Genomic DNA, 8513 nt, shown 5'->3' on the forward strand with positions numbered 1-8513 from the left:
AGTGTCAAAAATCAAGTGAAATATGTAAGGCTTGTGGTGTTTTCTTTATGAATGTTTGCGATTGGATTGTATTGGAGCAAACTTTATTTGTGCCTGCAGTTGGGCGAGGTTCTCGTTTATGTACCGACGAAGCGAATAGCTCTCCTTTTGAATAATTAAACAACGCTGGATCGAGACATGGTGAGACAGATGTGCTTGAATTTTCTTTTTCTAGGCAATCTAAGCTGCGCAGTAGTAGCTCGAGAATACTTTAGCCATTCCAATTTGCGCTCTAAAAATGTTTTATGGTTTCAATTCGAAGTTGTAATGAACTGATGGGTTTCGCGATCAAAGTGTAACTCGCCATACCGACATTCGGTTGCTACCGATTGCGTGATCAGGGGTGTGCCATATTGTCGATAAATGCTACTGACGGCCCCCACGAAACATTTCATCGCGTGCAATTGATGGGCTCTCGATCTTAACAACGAAACTTTTCTCTCAGGTGATTGCTACTATATATGGTATTTGTGAATTAATTATGTAAATACTCTACATGACACACCGTCGTGTTAGCAGCCATGATCAATTCGTTTTTTGGAGGCCTGTTTTAGAGAGGGGTAAAAGTAGCAGAAAACTTTTTCATAAGAAATGCGCACCTAACTGTTGCTTTTATGCATTAGTATATGTCCATATTTGACTAAGACAGCTCACCAAATTAATAAGAAGCATGGTGACACCTTCGCTGGGCAGTGTCTTTCTAACACGGATAACATGCTGATGCCAATTGCCGAGATTTTTCTTCCATGTAAACTGCAATGTCTCTCATAGCTAAATACTAAGGGAATGTGAAGTGTTTAGCGAAGCATCATGCACAACTTCGCGTGTTAAATTTGCAGAAAAGTTTACGCAAAATTTATCTACAGACACGGCGCATATGCGTTGTGAAACCAGTAGACCTCTTCAACGCTACATAGCTTGCGATATCCATTCATTCATTCACAAAACATTATTAGAGTCCTGAAGCCCGGTCTTCTCAGACCGAGACGGGCCGCGTCCACGTCGGCACCGCCAGGCCGAGCCTTATGGCGCCATCGTGGACCCTCTGGACAGCCCGTAGTTGATCTCGATATGAAGAGCTTGATATCATCTTGTGTCAGTAAAGCCATTTCTCCTCGGGGTCGGCGAGAGTCGCGGGACAGCCCGCCAGCATGTGTCTGATGTCAATGGTGCTATCACACACGGTACATTCTTTCTTAATTTCTCTTTCGGGGTGAATTTTATTTATGAAATACGGAGTGGGGTACGTCCCGGTTTGCAGTAAACGTAGCGTGACTTCCTGAACCCTGTTTAATTTTACGTGTGGCAGTGGGAATTGCCTACGCCCCAAGTAGTAATATTTAGTGATGTCGTTGTAAGTTAGTAAGTCGATCTTTATGCTCCCCGGAACGGTAGTGGGCGACAGTTCAGTTCTGACCGGCACGGCAACAAGTCCTCGTGCCAGGTCGTTCGTCACCTCGTTGAGGTTGGGCCGAGTCTCGTCCACTTGTCCCATATGTGCAGGAAACCATCGGATTTCAGTTTTGATAGTTTCGACCTTGTCGATAAATTTAGCCGCAGTCCCAGCGACATAGCCTTTTTTCAAAGCTCTTAATTGCTGCTTTGGAGTCGCTATAGATGAGAGACCATTTACAGTTCCTGATGGCTAGAGCAATCACGGCTTGCTCCGCCACCATGGAATCCTTAGTGAAGATGGTGACGGCGTCCCGTACCTCGCCCCGGCTGTCGACCACCACGGCCGTGTAGGCCTCTTTGCCTTTGACCCAGGCAGCGTCTACAAGGACCGCCTGTTGTCCTAGCTGTTCAATTTCTTTCAACAAAACTTTCGCTCTCGCTTTTCTCCTGCTAACATTGTGTTCCGGGTGCATATTTCTCGGGAGGGGGGTGGTTCTGATGGCGTCTCTAAGGTCCGCGCTCAATTCTACCTCGGATTCATTCGGGTTCATCGATCTATTGGGGTCTATCCCTATCGCTTTGAGTATAAGCCTGCCCGCTCGCGTTTTCGTCAGTCTTTCCTGCTGCGCCATCTGTTGCTCTTCCGCCATCTCTTCTATCGTATTGTGCACGCCTAAGTTCACGAGATTCACGTTCGAGGTGCTAATGGTATACCTAGGGTAGCCTTGACTAACTTTCTGATCATAGTGTTGAGCTTGTTCAGCTCGGCCTGCGACCATTTAAATAGACCTGCCACGTAGGTGAAGTGACAGAGAGCGAAGGCGTGCACTAGCCTTAGAGCGCTGTCCTCACCCAGGCCTCTGTGTCTGTTGCTGATTCTCCTTAGTAACCTGATGACTTGGTCCGTCTTGTTTGAAATGTGTTGAATCGCATTGAGGTTGATACGTCCCACTGTTATGAGGAAGCCTAAACCTCTAATCTTTTCCACCTGCTTGATCGCGGATCCGTTGTGACAGCGTAACATAATCTTGGGTTCCTCCTCGGGGACGTAGCCCCTGGGTCTTCGACCCCTGCGCCGATGTTTTAGGACCAAAAGCTCCGACTTTGCCGCCGAACAGTTGAGTCCCATCTCGCCTAGCGTGCTTTCCACGGCGTGTATGCTCTCCTGCGGTCTGGTCTCCGTTTGGCCTACGTTACCGTTGGCACTCCATACGGTTATGTCACCGGCGTATATTGCAAAGTGTATACCTTCTATAGTCTCCAGTTTCCTCGCGACTCTGGTCATTGCTAGATTAAATAACATGGGCAAAAGTACGGCCCCTTGCGGGGTGCCCCTGTTTCCCAGGTTCATCACCTTCGATTTTAGTTCTCCTAGCGTGAGGCTCGCTTGCCTACCGCCCAGAAACGCATTGACTACGCTGAATAGCCTCTCGCCCAACCCCAGCTCGGACAGGGCCTCGAGGATGGCCTTGTGCTCTATGCGATCAAAAGCTCTTTTGACGTCTAGTCCCAGAATCGCTCTCGCGTGCACCGGGCTAACGTGTATGAGCTGTTGTTTGATCAGGAGCATGGCGTACGGGGCGGAAACCGATCACGTTATACGGGAGTATGTCATTTTGCTCGACGTATCTAGTGAGTTTGTTGAGAATAACGTGTTCCATAGCTTTACCTATGCACGATGTAAACGAGATTAATTGGACGTAGGTTATCCAGATGGAGCGGTTTACCCGGTTTTGGTATGAGGATGGTGTTGGTCATCTTACATTCCTCCGGATAGTCTCCCTTTCTCCACAACTCGGTGAAATTATTCGTCAAGAAAGTGATCGACTCATCGTCTAGATTCATAAAGAGTTTATTGGTAATACCGTCGGGTCCGGCTGCCGATCTACTAGAGAGACCATGTAGGGCGGCCCGTACCTCACCCTCGGTGATGTCACGGTCCAATTCCTCGCACGGTCCTCCCATGTACTCCACGCGTTCGTCGCTATCGCCCGGTTGTTTGAGCGGGAGATATTTGTCCGCGAGCTGTCTCATGACTACCTCCTGAGTCGTGTACTGGCTGACTTGATGTACTAGTATTGTAATTGCCGTTCTCTTGTTTGACTTAGTGTCGCTCTCGTTCAATAGGTGTTTGAGGATGTTCCAACTGCCTCCATGTGTGATTTTGCCGTCTGCCAAGTGGCAAATTTCGTCCCACTGCTGTTTCACGAGCGTTCTCGAATGCTCCTCGATATGTCTGTTTAGCAACGCTATCTTTTTCCTGAGCTTTCGGTTCAGTCTTTGCGTTTCTCATCTTTGCAGGATAGGTTGTTTGGCCTCGATCAGATGCGCGAGCCTACTGTCTATGCTCTCTATGTTTTCTTCGGTCTTAATTTCTTTAGTGGCCTCCCTGAGGTCCTCTTCGAGCTGGTTGATCCAGGTCTGGAAGGACTGTCTGCCCGCTTCTATCGATTCTGATTCTTGTCTCTTCGCTCTAACTTTCCTAAAAAGGTCCCAGTCTGTGCACCAAAAGGTTCTAGTCTCTTGTTTCGGCATACCTATACCTATGTGTATGATATAGTGGTCGCTGCCTAGATCGGTGCCCGAGTTTTCCCAACTAGCTTGTTTCGAGTTGTTGACAAAAGTTAGGTCGGGTGTAGAGTCCCTGCACGTGGACGTGCCACATCGGGTGGGGAAAGCCGGATCGGTGATCAGGCGCAGTCCCAGGTCCGTGGCAAGGTCCCATAACCCCTCACCTTTCTTTGTATTTCAAGCGTATCCCCACGCTTGGTAGGGGGCATTAAAGTCCCCTCCGATGATGAGCGGGGAGCTCTTTGCGACTGCGAGTGCTTTGTTGAAAAGTGCCCTAAAGCTTTGTTTCTTGTCGGTGGGACTGCTATAAATGTTTAGGCAGAAGATACTCTGCGCCCTGCCCTTGTGCCTTTTGAATACGACTTCCACTAGGATATACTCGATTTTACTCAATCCGAGATAGATATCGTGTACGATAAAGGGTAGCTTTTTGTCAACGAGAGTGGCCAATCCCCTCCCGCAATCTTTTTCTCTACGTACCGATTTGTACCCGGTTAGCTTTACTTCGCCCGCTAAAGTTTCCTGCAGCGTAATTACTTTTGGTTTGACCCCCATCGATCTAATTAACTGGCGTAGCGATGCCGTTTTTTTGGGGAATCCGCCACAATTCTACTGCCACTAAAACTGCCACTAAAACTGTGGGCGCTATCCATCATTATTGGATGGGTTAATTTTGCTGTTACCCGCGATCGATCTCTTTGGAGCGCCTCATGACGTTCCGGGGAGCGATTTTACGCTTTCTGATTCTGACGGCAAGAATTCGTCGTCGTCGCGTCTCGTTTCGAGTTTCTTGAATCGCTGTTCGGCCGTTAACCTCCATTTCTATAGTTTATCCACTTTAAAGTTAGTTCTTTCCGTCGTCTCTCTAATTTCTTTGATTACCTCTTTCAGCTCGCTGAGGGCTGAGAAAACCGAGTCAGTTTCGGCGCTTGCTGCTCTTTTTTTCGGGGCGGGGGAGTTATCTCCCTCGCTTGGTCCGTTGCTTTGACCTATTGGTCTGGCTACTGCTACGCTGGCAGGGCTCGGCAGTGCCTTCTTTTTCAGTTCTACTACCTGTTTGGTCAGCGCTTCGTTAGCTTTACGCAATGAGTTTACCTCCCTAATCAACTGTTATATTCTGGCATCATTGCTTTCAGTCACCGCCGGCGTAGTGGCGCCACCGACGATTCTCACCGTACCTTTGACTTTATCCGCCCAGGCGGTCCCAACTGTCGGCTTGGCACCAGGTGTTCCATCTTCTACGCGCGCCTGCGCTCCTCCCGACTTGGAGTGGTTTGTCTCCCTCGTGGCCGATCGTGACCGGGCGCGTTCCCTTCGGCGAGCTCGTACCACACAGGGTGTTTGAAATCTCTGCTTTCACGCCTTGTCTCCGGTGGTATGGTCTCCTCCACAGAACTTGCACTTGGGCGTGCAAACGTGGTCCGCTCGTGGGTTGAGGGCTCCACACCCTCTACACTGAACAGAGTCCGGCGTGGGGCACACGTCCGAGTGGTGTCTTACCCTACCACAAGTAAAGCACACATCAAATTGTTTCCTGCAGAGATAACATCTCAACAAGGTCGGCCCGTAGCGCACAAAGTTTGGCACTCTCACTCCATCGAAGAGGACGATGACTGAGCCAGACGTCTTGATGCGCTTGGCGGCCAAAGCGAGCGGGTTGTACTCATGCACGATATTCCTTGTGATAGTGGACTGGGAGTCCCTGATGTCGACTCGTCTAATCACCCCTTTGCACGTGGCGCGCGGGATCGTCTCGTACGCATTGACCTCGTACTCCGTTTCCACGATATTGAAGAACTTGATTCTCACGTACCTTGCCGCATGGTCTGGTTCAGGCGTGCTCACCACCACGATATTTTGTGTGAAGTTGGGGCACAACATGTCTTCACTTGCTTGCTCTGCCGTTAGGCCTAAAGCCTCGATCACTGCAGTTCCAATAGCGGTGGTACTTACTTTGCTGAAATTTAGTCCTCTTCGTTCCCTGATTATAATCTTCCGATGCTCCTCGGGCAGTTGGGGCATCCTTGAGGCCTTGATTATACGATTCTTGATAGAGCCGGTGCTGGTGGCGGGTCCCTTGCTGCTGCCGGTAGCGGCGTCTCCGCCGGACGCTTGCGAGGTACTTGGCGTCGCGTTGGCCGCGTTGCTGCTCTTCTTTCCAGCACTGGATCGTCGTCCGGTAGCCACTTGCCGAACGATGATGATGATGATGATGATGATGTCCTTGATGAGATTGGCGCTTACCCACTCGCGGGGATTGGCCAAGAGTCGGGCAGACTTTGCTTATGTGTTCAGAAAATGGATGTAAAAATCTAAAATTTTGTTACATGAATTTAGGCGAGGGAAATACGGGAGTCTGCCATGTCCGCCTGGCACGTAGGCCGCAAGGCCTAATGGGCCCTGTTCCTCGCTAGGATTAGTTCCGCACGTAGTGGGATGAACAGAGAAAGTCCAATAAAATTGTCAGAAATTGATTCCCACTACGAAACTTCGTATCAGTCGAGTCTGGGCAACTTCATGAATCTGATGATGCGCTTTAAATCGTCGTACTTCGATAAATTGGCCAGCGGAACATCGAAAAAGACGGAGCCGATGTGAGAGACGCGCTTTAGGAGAAGGAACTGCGATTCAGGCATGGCAGCAGAAAGAAGCCGGCATATCATTCAATAAATACAGCTCGAGCCACCCATACCCCAAGCATACACGAAGGGAACGAGCGCGCGCGGCAGCCGAGCGAGCCGGAGCGAGCGGCGTCCTGGCCGTGACGTCACTCGCGAGAGGGCGCCACTCCAAATTATCGCCACTAATAAGGATAGCAAGGACTATTGGAAGAGCTAAATCACAAACAGAAAAATGGGGGGGGGGACATAACTTTTTTATGTTTTCAAGAGCCGCTGTTTGTAATTGTTTCTAATTGCTAAGTTGTATAATGTGCAACAGGTGATAAGCATCACTAGAGTTTCTGTACAGAAACTCCATAGAATTTTTGCAGTTTTTATCTGGGTCCACTTGGGAGCGAATGAGCCGTTGCCACCTTTTTCATAAAGTTAGAAAGCAGATTGCGACGAGTTTTCTTTTTCTTGCGTGGACAGGCTGACGTTTTTCTTCGAACAGTAATCCAAGTGCGGTAACAAAGTTCCTTGCCAGACTACGTAATATCAACGTATAAATTGAGGCCAGCAGTCTTTTCTGGCTACCTACGAGAAGTTGTATCTTCTGTACAGATTCTTAGGGCAAGATTCTCCTATGAGTACCTAAGGAATGTGACACGTAAGCGTTTACACAAAGACCTGCTTGATGTTTTTTTGCCGATTACTATGTACCGTGGTTTCTACCAGCTAGGCCCTGAGCGCGACGTCCTCAAGCGCATTAGACGAATGCTGGTGAAACCCTCAATGAAATTTTTCTTTTCCCAACTGCATGCCGACACACTACCTGTCAAACCATGGTTACATAGCAAAGGCCTCTTCGTTCCATAGTCTGGCAATAGCCCAATTTGTAGAAAACCGGAAACAATTGAACATGTTTTTCTTGACTGCCATGATGCGATGTTCCTATGGGATGTACTTCAAAGGACATTAAAAAAAGACTTGTCTTTAAGCGCTTTCGGAATTCGCTACTTACCTTGTGCTGAACCAGAAGGAGTACCCAGTGATATGTTCATGGTCATGTGCATGCACAGCCAAGGCACTGGCACAGCATCTGGCGAACAAGAATGGACGTCAGACATGCGCATTTGTATCCCTGGTCGGTAAGACACTATTTTGTTGAAGCTGGCATATATATTAGAGATGTTTATAAGGCACTAAATGGTCCTCCAGAGTGGATTATTGTTCTTGATGAATTAGCCAAAATTAAGACGTTCTAAAACACACGAACTAGCCGAATGGCTAGGGATTTGATGTCTGTTTGTTTGCTGTTTGTTTGTACAATGTCCATCACAAGGTAATAAAGAAACAAAAAAGTTGCGTCCACTCTTCTGTACACGACTCGCACACGCCGTTTGCTCTTTTCTAGCGCAGATGAACAAATTGAAGCCACGTACGACGTTTCCGTAGCCCGTAAGGGCTGTTTATTCTAAGAGGAGAGAGCGAATGCTCATTTTTTGATACACGTAACATCGGAAACCGCTGTTTCTTGCCATCGGCCATACCATGCTGAATACGCCTGTTCTCGTCCGATCCCCGAAGCTAAGTAGCATTGGGCTCGGTCAGTACTTGTGAGGGAGACCACCTGGGAACACCAAGCGCTGATGGCACCCTTCTTTTTGAATTTTTCTCGCCTATATTTTTTTCTTTTTTAGTTCGCATATTCCGCATGCAGGCATAAAGCTGCGGTGTGTGGACGCGTTGGTGGAATATAAACACCACTCATAATCCGCATCATCCTCACGTCAACATCGATGTGCTTCCGGCGCACAAATTAAAGCAACATGAAGGACGTGGCATGATATTACGCGGAGTAATATGGTGACAAGAAGTGTGACTAATCGCGCGAACAACGTGTTA

General features: G+C 48.5%; 1 pseudogene; it reads left to right on the plus strand.

Moving 5' to 3' along the window:
• The first annotated feature begins 8144 nt into the window (after positions 1-8144).
• Positions 8145-8263, plus strand: LOC126528632 (5S ribosomal RNA; annotated as a pseudogene).
• The last annotated feature ends 250 nt before the right edge of the window (positions 8264-8513 follow it).

The sequence above is a fragment of the Dermacentor andersoni genome, chromosome 9 (genome assembly GCF_023375885.2).
Source record: "Dermacentor andersoni chromosome 9, qqDerAnde1_hic_scaffold, whole genome shotgun sequence".
Classification (NCBI taxonomy): Eukaryota; Metazoa; Arthropoda; class Arachnida; order Ixodida; family Ixodidae; genus Dermacentor; species Dermacentor andersoni.